This window comes from Ambystoma mexicanum, chromosome 1p (genome assembly GCF_040938575.1).
Source record: "Ambystoma mexicanum isolate Mex_15411 chromosome 1p, UKY_AmexF1_1, whole genome shotgun sequence".
Taxonomy (NCBI): Eukaryota; Metazoa; Chordata; class Amphibia; order Caudata; family Ambystomatidae; genus Ambystoma; species Ambystoma mexicanum.
The window spans coordinates 1,034,370,471-1,034,388,002 of NC_090921.1; the positions used below are offsets into that span (position 1 = coordinate 1,034,370,471).

At 46.4% G+C, this 17,532-nt stretch overlaps 1 pseudogene; it reads left to right on the forward strand.

The window, feature by feature from the left end:
- Positions 1-11,615: 11,615 nt before the first annotated feature.
- Positions 11,616-17,532, forward strand: part of LOC138520301 (chymotrypsin A-like) — a 52,524-nt pseudogene continuing 46,607 nt past the window's right edge.

Sequence of the window (17,532 nt, forward strand, 5' to 3'; positions counted from 1 at the left end):
TAGCAAGCTTGAATTTGTTCTATAGCCTGTGGGCTTTTGCATATAAAAGGGGAAGTCTCCCACTCCTTCTTTGATTCATCTCTGGAATTTAACACTTCGAAAAGAATTCATTTGGACCCTGTTGAGAGACCAGACCTTTCCAAAGTCTTCCAGTTGTGAGGTGAAGACAGGTGCTCACAAAAGACAAACCCTTTAATGAACACAGGGTTTTGATTGCCTTTTACCCCTGTTTCATTACTCAGGGTGCTGCGTCGTTCTATCTCTGTTCTATGCACTTTAAACATGGGTGGATGTTTGTGGTATTATGGTGTGTGTTGGCTCCCTGTCTTTTGAACCTCTGTATCTCTCATATGAGCTCAGCATTCGCTATTATTAGAACATTTCCACTGTAGCTAGGGAACTGTTGTGGATGAGTGGAATATAGAATGTGGCTCAATGGAATATGGAATGGGGTCGCGAGGGAAGAATGGAATGGGGCTGGGAGGAAGGGGCAGCAAGGGAAATACGGTTGGCAGTTATTAAGTTGCAATAAAAGGATAAGAAGACAGACTGAGTCTCGGAGTGATCACTACTATCATACTAGCTAAAGTATCGGTTTGGGGTCCCCACAACAACTGGTGATGATAAGATGACTCACACACCTGGCAAGGAAAGCGAAATGATAATTTGAGCTACGAGGCCGGAGAAATATTGGTAGCCTGAGGAGGGGGCTAAAGGAACGCAGCCTGTGGAGGTGGCTGACCGGAGGTGAAAGAAAGAATATTGGAGGGTGAAGCGAGTGACCTCAGGAGGAGGTCATGATCAAGATTCAAGAAAAGACACAAACGAAACGGGGTGAAGAGGGAAGCTGTTGGAAGAAGCTGAGAATGACAACTGAGAAGCTGTCTGAAGAACGAGCCGCTGGCAGACAATTACAGCGGAACAAAGATAACACAAGAAGGAGGTTGCGGATGCTGCTGAGCAAGGAAAGAAGCAGCAACTCTAAGGATGGTAAAACGCGCTGTGCAGCCAAACCCGCAGAAGAAAATAAGCCACAAAAAAAAGACTACACTACGCTGTGTTTTTGTCTATGACTTTTACAACAGTATGCTGCAGTGTATATAGTCATAAACATTGGTAATACGCTGCTGCACTGGCATTTTTGAAATAGTTAAAAGCTGTGCTACTCACCAGCGCGTGGGAACCAAGATTCCAGATTACATGACTGAGGTCAGGACGCAGCACATAATTTTAACCTTAGAGGAAAGAACCGAAGAACATAAAAACGTGCAGCCATATTTGTTTCAGTTAATGGCATTATGAACGTTTTCATAATAATGCAATACGAAAAAGACATTTATGCCGTTACAACACTGAGTTTGTAAAGTAAACAAGCCCTGACACACTATTACAACACAGATTCACCAAAAGCAACTCAAGCAATCAAGGATTGCACAATCCTAACGGTGCAATCAGAGAAAACAAATAATAACAAAATGTGCAGCGACAAAGCACATGATTAATACAAGCTACAGGGTGATAAATGAATAAAAAAGTCTCAACAAAAGCCTCCGTCTGTGAAACAACACCCCAGGCAGATATTAACATTCACTCCACATGTCAAAATAACAAAATACACGCAAACGCAAATCCAAGAAATACAGAAAGAGACTGGCCTCAAGTCATAGAGAGACAAGCAACCATGTCTTCTGGTAATGCAAGTGGGGATGCAAACCCAAACCAAAACATGCCTGGACGCCTACAAATCCTGTTAGATACCTGCACCATCCAAACCCATTCAGCCTCGAGCCACAGGATGATCAGGGGCAGCGTTGGCAAGAATGGGTAGATGAGTTTGAGGAATTTCTGAGGGCAATAGGAAATCAAGATGCCCCAAACAAGATAGACATATTCAGAAATTTAGTAGGAAAAGAAGTGAAAAATGTCATTAAGGCCATACAACCCAAGAAAGAGGAACCTATCAAACTTTAATTGCTGCCATACGCGGACGACTGGTGATCCCTCCCAATTGAGACTATGAGCTCTACATATTTAACCAATGCATGCAGGCGTCACATGAAACTATTGCAAAATTTGTTCTACGGCTACAAAGGAAAGTAACATACTGCGAATTTGCAAGTTTCGACGATGATGAGGCAATAAGATTGAGAGTAATTGAAGGATGCATATCATCACAATTTCGGAAGCATCTTCGAAAGAAGCCTCTTCCCCAAAAGGATGTCCTAGAACTAGCAAGAGTATATGAGAGAGCTGATACGCAGGCAGCTAATATTGAAAATCCAAAAAAGCTGGACAGCTTTGCCGCTTTAGGACCAAACATGCAAGGCCAACCAAGATGCTCAGGCATATCGTCTCGCCAAGATACTTGGAATAACGGTCGTAGAAATCCATGAGAAACACAATGATATCGATCTGGATTTGAATTTTCACATAAAGGCCAATGCCCAGCCCTTGGGCAGATGTGCATGCGGTGTGGCCAAGAAAATCACTTTCAGATCATGTGTAGAGAGAGAGCCCAGTTGCTACTGGCATACAAGCCTAATATACAGACAATACCAAGCAGGAGATATGACACGCAAAGCACCTCCAACACCAAAGCATATCAGAAGAGAGACGCCATGTGGCCCAACTTTAATAGGACTGCAACAATATATCAAGCACAGCCAGGATTTATCAGGGCAATGGAAAACATGCAAATGGGGACGACTGAACGTGCAACTCAAGAACATGATCAGAATCTACGACCATATCAAGAAGAGGGTCAGGAGCAAGAAAGAGAGACACTCTTGAGAGATCCTTATGAAACTCCACCAATTGAAGAACACTTAAATGTGGATCAATAGCAGGAATATGATAGGTTCAGTAGGGAATATGTGAGACTTATTTATGATACCTCTGATGATAGTGTCACCCTGAAGGTGACAGTGCATATAGGTAGACAGCATACACTATTTCTTATTGACACGGGAGCTACTGTGAACGTGATGAGTGAGAAGACCTACGAGAGCATAGAGAGCATGTATCCTTTCCAACTGTCACAAGCCCAGATCTTTCAATGGGGTGCAGTCCAGCCCCTAGCTTCCAACGACGATTTTGGTGTCATCTAGTTCACAGAGGATGATGCGTCTCTGCCAGTATGCATGTCATAAACTGCCCAGTAGCAGGAAGATGCCTTCTCAGCTGCAAGACCTTTACTGAATTACACATTATTGATGTTCACTATGACCGATCTGAAATAATACAAGGATTTCCTCCACAAACTCATGAGGTACAAGCTCTGTCAAAAGGGGAACTAGATATTGATGGATTAAAGAATACATTCCCAAAGCTGTTTCAAGGTGTCGGCATGCTGAAGGACAATGTCATACATCTACACATTGACCCTACTGTTCGTCCTGTCCCGCAAAATCCCCGACGGATAGGATTTCACCTACAGGCAAGGGTTTCCCATGAGTTACCACAATAACTCAAAAATGACATCATCAAACAAGTTGATGGTCCCACTCCATGGGTATCTCCTTTGGTGGTGGTACCCAAGGCGGATGGGCACCTTCGTCTCTGTGTAGATATTCAAATTCCTAATACTGCGATACAAAGGGAAAGACATCCTGGGCCTAATATTCAAGATATGATAATCAGACTGTCACGGCCCTCGCCCAAAACCCCCTCTGGCAAACACATTGGCCATGTGGAGTCAGGACTCGGGCCTTTAGAGCCTAGCATCCTCTTCAAAAGCCCTCATGGGGCCAGTCCTGGCGCCTATGGCCTATGGCGCCAGGCTCATACACCATGAAAAACAATGTGCTTGGGAACTACTTTATTGTACTGTCAGCCAACATGGAGGCATCCACATAGCTTGGTTCCTAAGAACCAAGCTATGCGGTCTAGTGTTTTGGGTGTAGTAGCCTAGGGACTACTTTACCAGGACTATTTTGTTGGGGCTATTTAAACCACACCCGAGCAAGACAACACGTTTCGCGTTACTTTGCAGTTTGCAACGTGACGCTCACTGTGTCCTGCTATTCCCTCTAACCTCGGAGAAGCAGAACCTGCAAGGAGACAAAAGGAACATCATTAGCAGCAGCATCTTACCTGCAGTCTTCATCTTCAAACACTCGCAGCTAATGAGAACAGCTTCCTCGAATCTGCACGCCTCCCGGACAGAACGACCTGAAAGAGGAAGATAGAGGCAACATTAAAGAAAGCAGTAGAGACATTTACAAATTACGTACTGCTCAAAAGGCTTACCTGGCTGGTCGCCTCTCGGCTGGCACCACTCCGGACATTCCACTCGCTCTGAAGAACACCGCGACCTACAAGGAAGGAAAACACCGGTTAGCAAAGGCAAGACTTCGCAGCGCTGCGCATAGCGCTTACTTACCGCATCATAGCGCTCTTAATGCGCCATCATTTACCAGCGGGGCTCAACCAAGCCAGTTTGCCGCGCTGAAGCTCTGCATACCTAAGGGAGAAAAAAGAGACATTTTAAACAAAGAAAGGCATGCAGGATAGCAACAAAACTAAAGAACAGCAATAAGACCTACCTGAACAATATCAAACGGGCCGGCGTCAGTGAAGTAACTGGACCGCACTTGCCCACAAAAGACAACGCGCCCCTGCAAAGAAGGCAGGACGGAGAGCACGCCTAATTCTACCACAAGGTGAGGAGAGGGCGCCAGAGGGACTGAAATCATACGGGGGTGGAGGGAGGATACTTACCCCAGTCGGTCAGTCTTGAACACAGTCCTCCTGTATTTTCAGGCAGAACCTTCCCCGCAGACCACATCAGGGCAAAGCTGAGAAGCATACCAGCGAGTAACCCGGCTGGGTGGCGTCCCTGTGGATACCAGGTGAGCATAACAGAATGCGAAGACTACCATAACAAAACCACCTGGGCACCATGGAGGCATCAGAAATGGACCAATTGGCCCAATTACTAGGAGAGCTTCGTGCTGAGGTTCATTCTACCCGACAAGAGACTAATGCCCTCCAGAGAGACCTAATAGTGACCAAAGAAAGCACTGAAGAGATTAGCAGGCAATACTTGCAATCACAGGCAGGACAGATGCCTCTACCTGGAAGCAATCCAACGATGCAAAACCCTGCCACACCTGTTACGCTCACCTGGCTCCCACAGGGGAGTCGATCGGAACTGGACAGCTGCGGTTTCCACCCACGTGACGCGTAGTGCAGAGATGACAGACTGGACTGGCCCACCTAATCTCGTATGCTTGACCCGAAGAAGTATTCTCCTGAAAGTGGAGAAAGGGAATTAGCCACCCGTGGATTTGAGTGATAAACCCCCCCCCCCACTCTTCTCCCCTCTAATCACCTCTGATGTCTCTTTTTATATTCTCACCTTATATTTTTAATGGATGAGCTCTCCATCCTGCTTAGAATGCAGGGGCGCGTGGATAACCAGTTACTTCACTGGTCCGAAGGAATTGGAGAGTTCCAGAACAATATTGATTCTGAGGTTCCTGGCGAGGAGCCGCAAGTATATAGTTTGTAAGAGTTCAAAATGTCTGACTTTCACTCTTGTCCGATTCCTTGCAGCTTGCAGCTTGACCCTAGAGAAGATTGCCTCGTGCGGCTGGTAAAGTTCAGGTAAGAGTCTGTACTATCCAACACTGTCCGGTAAATGACACCTGTATGTATTCTGTTGCTTTCTCCCTTATTACAAGTGCAGAGTGAGAAATTATGGCGTTTTGAGGAATAATACCTCCGGCGGTAAAATCAGGTAAGTCTATTATGGTGAAAGAGATTCCCTTGGTTTGTTCTTTCGGCTCACCTGGCTGTCCTTTTGTTCCCCTTAGATGCCAGAGTTTGGCGAAGAAATGATGAAGACAGAGGTTGATCGTGGAGGTGCTGCGAAGGCTAGTGAGTATAGCGCGGCGCTGCAGCAGGCGATGCGACTCGCATCAAATAATGTCTTTCTTCTAATTCGAAGGTGCGATGGATCCAGAATCAGGTGAGGAAATAAGTATTGTTCTTGTTCTAAACTTTTTCCTTCTTTCTCCCTTTTTTCTAGGAGCTCCAGACTCGAGGCAGGCATGGCAGAAGACTGGATGCTGGCTTGCAGGCAGGGTGAGCGTTACGCTGCAGGATACAGAATAACGCGAAGCGTGAGCTGCTCTTTGGGCATGGTTTAAATAGCCTTCAAAGTAATCCCAGGTAAGAAGTTCCCAAGACCACACCCGAGTAAGAAAATAGTCCCTGAAATAAAGTAGTCCCCCTTCAGACCTCACATTGGCTTGAATGCTGAGCAGCATGGTCTGCATGAGGTAAGTGAAAGCAAATGAGCCTGGCGCCTATGGTGCCAAGACTGACCCTTTCTATGAGCCTGGCGCCTACGGCGCCAGGACTGTACCCAGATAGCCCCTAGCCGGGGCTGCTGGGTTTTTCCCAAGTATCTGGATGCCTGCTCCCGGGACAGATGGACCTGGTTCGGATGCCCGGTGGTAGGAATCATGAAAGCACTCCCTCCCCCCCAGGCCCCTCCCAAGGTCGTTCTTCCTCTTGACCCTGGTTTGTCTGGGAAGTCCCGATGGAATTTTTTCACCAGTCGGGGTGCATGAACGTGGTCACTAGGTTCCCAGGATCTTTCTTGTGGTCCGTAACCTTTCCAGTCAATTAAATAAAAAAGTCTTGAGTTAACTATCTTAGAGTCCAGGATATTTTTAACTTCAAATTCGGGTTCCCCATCAATTAGGATAGGATCAGATGGATTGGTTAATCTTGTCCCGGGTTGGAAAGGTTTCAGGAGTGAAACATGAAAGACGGGGTGAATTCGCATGTTAGAAGGTAGTTCCAATTTAAAGGCCACCGGGTTGATGATGGCCTTAATGGTGTAAGGTCCCAAATATCTAGGGTTAAAAGTCTGAGTTCCTTTCAGGGGTATGTGTTTAGTAGCCAGCCAGACTTGATCCCCAATCTGGTATTGTGGAGCATCACTCCTATGTTGGTCAGCATTTCTTTTGTATTTCTCTTTTGCCCTTTTTAAATGCTCTGTTGCTTCCTTGAAGGCTTGTGTAATAGTAGAGTGCAAATGATTCACCGCGGGCATTTCTAGGTGTTGGGGCAAATCGAGTTCAGAGGTTCGAGGGTGATGCCCATACATGGTAAAAAAGGGGCTTTGTTCACTTCTGGAGTGTACAGAATTGTTGTATGCGTATTCAGAAATCCACAAAATATCCTTCCAATTACCTTTGGTTTGGTGTAGCATGCAACGTAGGTATTGATCAAGAGTCTGGTTAGTCCTCTCTGTTTGACCATCAGTCTGGGGATGGTGACTGGTAGATAACCTCACGTCGATTTGCGCCAGTTGGCAGCATTTTTTCCAAAATTGTGAGATGAATTGACTACCTCGGTCTGTGACCAATACGGAAGGGAATCCATGTAGTCGAACAATATTTTCAAGAAATTCCTTGGCTAAAATTGCAGCGGACGGTAATCCCTTTAAAAGAATAAAGTGGGCCATCTTGGAAAAAAGATCTACTACAACTAGAATGGTGTTAAATCCACTACATGGAGGCAGATCAGTAATAAAGTCAAGAGACAAAGTGTGCCATGGCGTAGGTGGAACACCCAAAGGTTGTAAAAGACCAGCTGGTTTCTTCTTCTGGCTTTTGTTTTGGGCACAGATTCCACAAGATAGCACAAATGATTTAACGTCTTTTCGCCAGGTGGGCCACCAAAATAGCCTCTTAATTTTAGCTTCAGTTATTGCGACCCCTGGATGTCCTTCAATCAGCATATCATGATAGTTGGAGATGACTAATTCCTGAAGCTCCTTGTGTGGTATGAATAGACGACCTTGATAGTACGGTAGATCATTGATAAATGAATAATCTTGGCCTTTCTTTACCCAGTCCTGTAGGGCTGCTGGATTAAAACATTGCTTGATTTTTGAATGAATGTCTTCTAGAGTTTGTAGAGTAGTTATGCCAAGGATCCTTTCTTCTGAAATTATAGGTACAGGTTCCGGGTTCGAGTATACTTCTCCCATTCCTATTTGGGATAGGGCATCGGCCTTGCCATTTTTACAACCTGGTCGGTAAGTGATCACAAAATCGAATTCTGCAAAGAATAATGCCCACCTAAATTGACGTGATGATTGGGCCTTGGCTGTCTTCAAATATTGCAAATTCCTGTGATCGGTGATTACAGTGATGTTATGCCTGGTGCCGAGAAGATAATGCCGTCAAGCCTTGAAAGCAGATTTGATGGCCAATAACTCTTTATCGGTAACCGCATAGTTTAATTTGGGTGCTGAGAATTTTCTTGACCAGAATGCTACTGGATGAAGTTGACCAGTTTCCGGATCCTTCTGAGACAGGACAGCTCCCATGGCTAAACTGGATGCATCCATTTCAACTACGTATGGAAGCTCGGGGCGAGGATGCTTTAAAACAGGTGTAGACGTGAATTTCAGTTTTAGATCTTGGAAGGCCTTTTCAGCTTCTTCAGCCCACAAGAAGCGCTTGTTCTTTTTCAAAAGTGCTGTGATGGGATGTACAATATGAGAGAATTCAGGGATAAATCTCCGGTAGAAATTAGCGACGCCAAGCATGCTTTGAACTCCTTTAACTGAACTGGGTGATGACCATTTGAGAATGGCGTCCAATTTTCGAGAGTCCATTTGAACTCCTTTTGGGGTCAAGATACATCCTGAAATTCAACTTCTGTGGAATGAAAGACACATTTTTCCAACTTTGCATACAACTTGTGCTGGCGCAATTTTTCAAGGACGGCTCGAACGTGCTTAACATGGTCTGATCTTGAGGAGGAGTACACTAGAATGTCGTCTATGTAAACAACAACACAGATGTCAATGAGTTTGCGAAAAACATCGTTCATAAAATACTGGAAGGCTGCCGGTGCATTGCACAACCCGAAAGACATCACCTGATATTCAAATAATCCGTACTTGGTGCGAAAGGCAGTCTTCCATTCATCGCCTTTCTTCACGCGTACCAGATGATATGCCCCTCGGAGATCTAACTTCGTATAAATACAAGCATCCTTAACTTGGTCCAGTAATTCGGGGATCAGAGGCAAAGGGTATCGGTTTTTTACCGTAATTTGGTTTAATGCGCGGTAATCTATACATGTTCTAAGGTCACCTTCCTTTTTAGGTACGAAGAACAGAGCTGAGGATGCAGGAGACTTGGATGGGGGAATGAAGCCATTAGCAAGGTATTGATCCAGGTATTGTCGTAGGTGAAGGTTTTCAGGCTCCGTAAGGGCATAGATCCTGCTGCATGGGGGTTGTGCACCGGGTACAAGATCGATCTGCCAATCGTAAGATCTGTGAGGTGGTAAAGTGTTTGCCTGTTCTTTCTGAAAAACATCCAGATATTCTTAATATTCCTGAGGTAACTGAACAGGTGGGTTAGTGACTGGGGCCAGTCTTTTGTTCAAGGTTTTTTTTTTGGTAAAAGGTGTGCGCACAATCTGGGAAGGTCATTCTCTTCTCTCGCCATTCTATACAAAGATTATGTGTTTCCAACCATGGCATTCCCAGAATTATTTGGAATTGTGGAGCCTTGATTAAATCAAACACAATGCTTTCTCGATGCCCATCTTGACCCAACAGTGTCATCTCTGTAGTTGAATGAGTTACTGGCCCAGAGGCAATTTCAGTTCCATCGACGGTAGTGATGACATCTGTAGTGGTTATTTTGCAAAGAGATAGGTTCATCCTTGAAGCCAGATCTTGATCCATATAGTTTCCTATGGCGACGCTATCTATGTACGCTCTTACTGCGTCCATACGTGATGGCTGCCTAGGATCAATGAGGACCATTGGCAGGATTAGGTGCGAGGTCTGAATGTCCTTCTTTAAGCTTGGCAAGCGGACCTCTACGCTTGTCGGGCGTGGTCGTTTCCCGGATCAGACTCTGTTTGACTCTTGTCCGCAGCTCCTACCACCTTTTTGGGTAGTTTTACTGGGCAATCCCGTAGAAAATGTCCCGAGGTTCCACAGTACAGACACAAGTGCAACTGTCGTCTCTTTTCTCTTTCCTTCTGAGTTAAAGGTCCCCTAACAACCCCCGATCTGCATGGGTTCCGGTGCATCAGTTCCTTTGGGGGTAACGTTTGGTTTAACCAACACTCGATTCTCAAACTTAACTGGATCCGCCTTTCTATTCTGAAGTCGGTGATCTAGCTGGACCACTAAGTCTATATATTCAGCACAATCTTGAGGTGGGTTCACAACTTGAGCCAAAACATCTTTGAGTTCTCCTTGCAGTCCACGATGGAATAATGTAATTCGCTTTACCTCGGGCCATCCTGTTTCCACCACCAACCTATTGAAGGTAGCGATAAAGGTTAGTAGATCCTGGTTACCCTGTCGCAGGGACAAAAGTTCGTTATCCAGGGCCTGTCCCTCTGAATGTTGGGCTAATTGTCTTTCCATGCTCAATTGAAAACACTGAAAGTCACGAAGAAGAGGGTCGTCCTGGTTGACTAGAGGAATCGCCCAATCGGCTGCGCTACCACTGAGATATGATAGTACGAAGGCTACTTTGGCTTGATCAATTGGAAAGGCTCCAGGTCTGCATAAAAAGTGCAGGCGGCATTGATTCATAAACACGGCAAACCTTTTGGGGTCCCCAACAAAGCATTCGGGCGGAGCTAAAGGAATAGTTCCTGGTAGGATTACTTGCACAGGTTTGGTTGATGAAACAGGAGTTGGGTTTCCCCCTAGCCCAGGCAGGGGTGTTTGTCCAGCCTGGCTTTGCAGCAATTGCCTAGCAAGGTCATCAGTTCGCTCCTTTGACAAAATCAGTTCTCTCCTGAGCGCATTTGTTTCTTGGCAGGCAGAATGTACTTCAGCCCTTAGTTCCCCTGGTAATTGGGCCAGTTGGTCAGTTTCGGAGGTCTCCATAACTCCCTGGTGGGAATTTGTGGGTAGGCTTTGCATTCTGTTACGCTCACCTGGCTCCCAGAGGGGCGTCGATCGGAACTGGACAGCTGCGGTTTCCACCCACGTGACGAGTAGTGCAGAGATGACAGACTGGACTGGTCCACCTAATCTTGTCTGCTTGACCGGAAGAAGTATTCTGAAAGTGGAGAAAGGGAATTAGCCACCCGTGGATTTGAGTGATAAACCCCCCCCCCCACTGTTCTCCCCTCAAATCACCTCCGATATCTCTTTTTATATTCTCACCTTAGATTTTTAAAGGATGAGCTCTCCATCCTGCGTAGAATGCAGGGGCGCGTGGATAACCAGTTACTTCACTGGTCCGAAGGAATTGGAGAGTTCCAGAACAATATTGACTCTGAGGTTCCTGGCGAGGAGCCGTAAGTAAGAGTTCAAAATGTCTGACTTTCACTCTTGTCCGATTCCTTGCAGCTTGACCCTAGAGATGATTGCCTCGTGCGGCTGTTAAAGTTCAGGTGAGAGTCTGTATTATCCAACACTGTCCGGTAAATGACACCTGTATGTAATCTGTTGCTTTCTCTCTTATTACAGGTGCAGAGTGAGAAATTATGGCGTTTTGAGGAATAATACCTCCGGCGGTAAAATCAGGTAAGTCTATTATGGTGAAAGAGATTCCCTTGGTTTGTTCTTTCGGCTCACCTGGCTGTCCTTTTGTTCCCCTTAGATGCCGGAGTTTGGCGAAAATGAATGGATGCTGCGCCGGCCCGTGGAGAAGAAGAATGCCTCCGGCGGTAAAATCAGGTAAGTCTATTGTGGTGACTAATATTGCCTTATTATTCTCTCCGCTCACCTTGCTGCTCTTTATTCCTCTAAGGTGCCGGAGTTTGGCGAAGAAATGATAAAGACAGAGGTGGATCGTGGAGGTGCTGCGAAGGCTGGTGAGTATAGCGCGGCGCTGCAGCAGGCGATGCGACGCGCATCAAATAATGTCTTTCTTCTCATTCAAAGGCGCGATGGATCCAGAATCAGGTGAGGAAATAAGTATTGTTCTTGTTCTAACCTTTTTCCTTCTTTCTCCCTTTTTTCTAGGAACTCCAGACTCGAGGCGGGCATGGCAGAAGACTGGATACTGGCTTGCAGGCACGGTGAGCGTTACGCTGCAGGATGCAGAATAACGTGAAGCATGACCTGCTCTTCGGGCATGGTTTAAATAGCCTTCAAAGTAGTCCCAGGTAAGAAGTTCCCAAGACCACACCCGAGTAAGAAAATAGTCCCTGAAATAAAGTAGTCCCCCTTCAGACCTCACATTGGCTTAAATTCTGAGCAGCATGGTCTGCATGAGGTAAGTGAAAGCAAATGAGCCTGGCGCCTATGGTGCCAGGTCTGACCCCTTCTATGAGCCTGGCGCCTACGGTGCAAGGACTGTACCCAGATAGCCCCTAGCCGGGGCTGCTGGGTTTTTCCCAAGTATCTGGATGCTTGCTCCCGGGACAGATGGACCTGGTCCGGATGCCCAGGGGTAGGAATCATGACAATACCACCCACTCCGGTACAGATCACGTTACCTGGAACAGTGCCCCTGGCACCACCAGAAAGGTTCTCAGGCAACCCACAGAAGTATGCGGCATTCATCAATCAGAGCCGCCTTCATTTTCTTTGTAGGTCTGGAGCATTTCCAAGCTCGGGTAGCTTTTGTCTTATCATACCTGAGTGGTAGTGCAGCAGATTGGTCGGTGCCGTTGGTAACCCATGACAATCCTCTATTACATGACTTTGGGGGGTTCCAGAGAGAAATGGAAAAACTTTTTGCTCGCCATACCCAGGAACAAGCAGTAGACAATGAACTCTTGCCCCTCCGACAGGGGAATCAGGACTTGTTAACATACATTGCTACCTTCAACAGACTGGTTGCCGAAGCTAGGTGACCAGAAAACAAAAGAACCATGTTATTCCATTGAGGCTTACGAGGCAAATTAAAGGACGTCTTAGCCCAGGTGGTTGATCCACCCAGAGACTGTGCAGAATTCATAAATCTGGTCGTGCAGCTAGACCACCGGTTGCAGGACCGAAAGGCAGACCGGTCTAAGACGGACCCAGGGAAAACACACCCCGTGTACCATTAACAAAACAAGAGCGGGACAAAAGAAGACAACAACAGCTTTGTTTGTATTGTGGGAAACCAGGACATTTCCTGAAGGACTGTCCAGTAAAACCCCCAAGATGAACAGTTGGGGCCACAGAGAAGGATGAAGCTAAGGAATCTGAAAACTACCAAGCTCGACAAACGTAGAGGTCAGTTTGTCCAGTGAGAAGAAAGAGTTGCTGACCTCGCACTTTGCAATACCAGTGATCTTAATTAACCACCAATAGTCATCAAGAAAGCATGCCATTGAAGCATACATCGATAGCGGAGCAGTTGGAAATTATATTGATCAAGAACTGCCAGCAGAGATGGGGCTTCCTTTGTGTTGTAAGCCAACTAAGGACAAGGTAACCACTGTGGATGGAACAGAAATCGCTTCCGAACCAGTAAGCCAGTGCACAGCCAGGGTAACCTTGCTGTGCCAGGACGGACATCGGGAGTCTATTTCATTCGATCTCATCAAGGCACCTCAGTTCAGGCTAATACTAGGGATGCCATGGTTGGTTGCTCACAAACCTTTGATAGACAGGCGGGCACAAAAATTAACCTTCCCCGGTGACTGCTCCCCTGCCTGCTATTACCAAGAGGAGAAACCCAAGGTCTGTATCCCCATGACTCCCGGAGCGAAAGTATCAACCCTGGGAGCAACTAATACCTTGCCAAGTGAATACCATGATTTCCAGGATGTTTTCGGAAAGGACCAAGCCAATACATTGCCACCGCACAGGCCCTATGACTGTCAGATCGACCTTGTTCCTGGTGCACAAAACCCTTGCAGCAGGATCTACGCTCTCACAGAACCAGAAAACCTTAATTTGAAATCCTATTTTGACCAGTACCTTGCAAACGGATTTATCCGTCCTTTGAAGTCCCCCGCAGCCAGTCCTTTGTTCTTCGTACCGAAAAAGGAAGGAGACTTGAGAACCTGTATTGACTACCGCGGATTGAACCAGATCACTATGAAGAACCGCTACCCCTTGCCACTTATCTCTGAGATGCTAGACCAAGTTAAAGATGCCCAGATTTATACCAAATTGGAGCTTCGAGGAGCGTACCACCTGGTCCGAGTCACAAAAGGAGATGAATGGAAAACCGCCTTCCATACTAAGTACGGCTTGTTTGAATATCAAGTCATGCCCTTCGGGTTATGCAACGCTCCTGCGGCATTCCAATATTTCATGAATGACGTCTTAAGGGAGTGAATTGATGTGTGCGCCTTAGTGTACATAGACGACATCTTAGTATACTCAGGCTCGGAACAAGATCATGTCAGGCACGTTCGTTCAGTCCTCACCAAGCTCCGTCAACATCGCTTGTTTGCAAAGCTTGAAAGATGCTTTTTTCACGTCACCGAAGTAGAATTTCTTGGTTTTATCCTTACTCCAGGAGGCATCAGAATGGACGTGCACAAGGTAGATGCCATTCTAAAATGGCCTTCTCCGACGTCTCTGAAAGGGGTACAAAACATGCTGGGCTTTGCGAACTTCTACCGCCGGTTCATCCCAGACTTCTCTCAGGTTGTGCACCCAATCACAGTACTATTACGAAAAAACAATAAAAAGTTTACTTGGACCGAAGAAGCAGAAGAAGCCTTTCAGGAACTTAAACGAAGGTTTACCTCCGCTCCAATCCTGCGACATCCTCGTCCAGACCTCCCTTATGTCGTTGAAACTGATGCACCCAGTCTCGCAATGGGGGCTGTCCTTTCACAGAGAGACCCGGAAACCGGCCAGCTCCATCCTGTGGCCTTCTGGTCGAAAATGTTCTTACCTCCAAAGATTAATTATGCCATCATGGACAAGGAACTCCTGGCTATCAAATCCGCCTTTAAAGCCTGGAGGCCCTACCTTCTGGGGGCCAGACACACCACTACAGTCATCACAGACCACCGAAACCTGCAATATCTCAAAACAGCCAAGGCCCAGTCCTCGTGCCAATTACGGTGGGCCCTTTTCATAGCCAAATATGATTATGTAATCACATTTCGACCAGGAGTCAGAAACGGAAAGGCGGATGCCTTATCTCGCATGGGCATAGATGAAATAGTATATACAACTCGAGACCCAGTACCTATTATACCTGAAGACAAACTCTTGGGTATCATGACAGCCTTAACCTAAGCAGAACTATGAAAAGAAATCCAATGGACAATGAATCCTGATGCCTACATCGCATTGCAAACTCAAGAAGAACAATATACCATCAAGGACCATCTACCCTTTTTTAGGGATCGCCTATATGTACCCAAGAAGGAATTACAACAGCATATTATTTCAAACTATCGCGATTCACTGATCGAAGGGAATCCTGGGATCGCCAAAACCCTAGCTAAGGTGAAAGAGAACTTTTGGTGGCCTACCTGGCGTAAGGACATCATTCAGTATATTCAGTCCTGTGGTGTCTGCGCACAAAATAAATCACAGAAACAAAAACCATCTGGTCTCATACAACCATTGGACATTCCTCCAGTTCCATGGCACACTCTTTCCCTTGACTTCATCACTGATCTATCTACCTCCAAGCCAAGGGTTCAACACCATCCCTGTAGTTGTGGACTTATTCTCGAAGACGGCCCATTTTATTCCTCTCAAAGGCCTCCCAAACGCAGCCACTTTAGCAAAAGTGTTCCTGGAGGGCGTGGTTAAGCTACATGGCTTCCCTTCAGTTCTGGTCTCTGATCGAGGCAGCCAGTTTGTTTCAAACTTCTGGAAAAAATGTTGTGCAATAGCACAGATCGACGTTTGCCTATCTATCAGTTACCATCCCCAAACAGGCGGCCAAACCGAGAGAACCAATCAGACACTCGAGCAATATTTACAGTGCATGCTGCACTACGAACAAAGGAATTGCAAAGACCTACTATGGATAGCCGAATATGCATATAACAATTCTTTGCATTCAAGCACGGGACAAACGCCCTTCTGTACCCTTTATGGCAGACATCCAGGTACCTCTGAACTAGACCTTCCAGCCAGCTTGGAAATGCCAGCGGTAAAGACTCTACACACAACCATTACTCAGGCTTTCAAAAGGGCAAAGGAACACCTTATTCATGCCAAAGAAAAACAAAAGAAATTCGCCGACCAACACCGGAAAAAGGCCCCTGATTATCAAGTAGGAGACAAAGTTTGGTTAGCTGCTAAATTCGTACCCATCAAGGGAACCCGGACCTTTCATCCCAGATTCTTAGGACCCTATACCATTAAAGCAATTATCAACCCAGCAGCCGTGAAACTGGATTTACCACCTAATTTACACATCCACCCGGTATTCCATGTGCCCCTCCTGAAACCAATGCAACCCGGCACACGGATTGGGACACCACCTAAGCCCATACTTGTTGACGGAGAACCAGAATTCGAAGTCAAAGATATCTTGGACTCTAAATACTCTAGGACCAAGCTATATCATCTCGTCGATTGGAAAGGATTTGGACCACAAGATAGATCCTGGGAGCCCAGTGAGAATATCCACGCACCACGTCTAATCAGGAAATTCCATCGGAACTTCCCAACCAAACCTGGGCCAGACAGAAGAAACACCATGGAAGGGGCCTTAGGGGGGAATGCTGTCATGACCCTCGCCCAAAACCCCCTCTGGCAAACCCATTGGCCATGTGGAGTCAGGACTCGGGCCTCTAGAGCCTGGCATCCTCTTCAAAAGCCCTCATGGGCCCAGTCCTGGCGCCTATGGCGCCAGGCTCATACACCATGAAAAACAATGTGCTTGGGAACTACTTTATTGTATTGTCAGCCAACATGGAGGCATCCACATAGCTTGGTACCTAAGAACCAAGCTATGCGGTCTAGTGTTTTGGGTGTGGTAGCCTAGGGACTACTTTACCGGGACTATTTTGTTGGGGCTATTTAAACCACACCCAAGCAAGACAACAAGCTTTGCGTTACTTTGCAGCTTGCAACATGACGCTCACCGTGTCCAGCTATTCCCTCGAACCTCGGAGAAGCAGAACCTGCAAGGAGACAAAAGGAACATCATTAGCAGCAGCATCTTACCTGCAGTCTTCATCTTTAAACACTCGCAGCTACTGAGAACAGCTTCCTCGAATCTGCATGCCTCCCGACAGAACGACCTGAAAGAGGAAGATAGAGGCAACATTAAAGAAAGCAATAGAGACATTTACAAATTACGAACTGCTCAAAAGGCTTACCTGGCTGGTCGCCTCTCGGCTGGCACCACTCCGGACATTCCACTCGCGCTGAAGAACACCATGACCTACAAAAAAGGAAAACACAGGTTAGCAAAGGCAAGACTTCGCAGCGCTGCACATAGCGCTTACTTACCGCATCATAGAGCTCTTAATCCACCATCATTCACCAGCGGGGCTCAACCAAGCCAGTTCGCCGCGCTGAAGCTCCGCATACCTAAGGGAGAAAAAAGAGACATTTTAAAAAAGAAAGGCATGTAGGATAGCAACAAAACTAAAGAACAGCAATAACACCTACCTGAACCATATCAAACGGGCCGGTGCCAGTGAAGT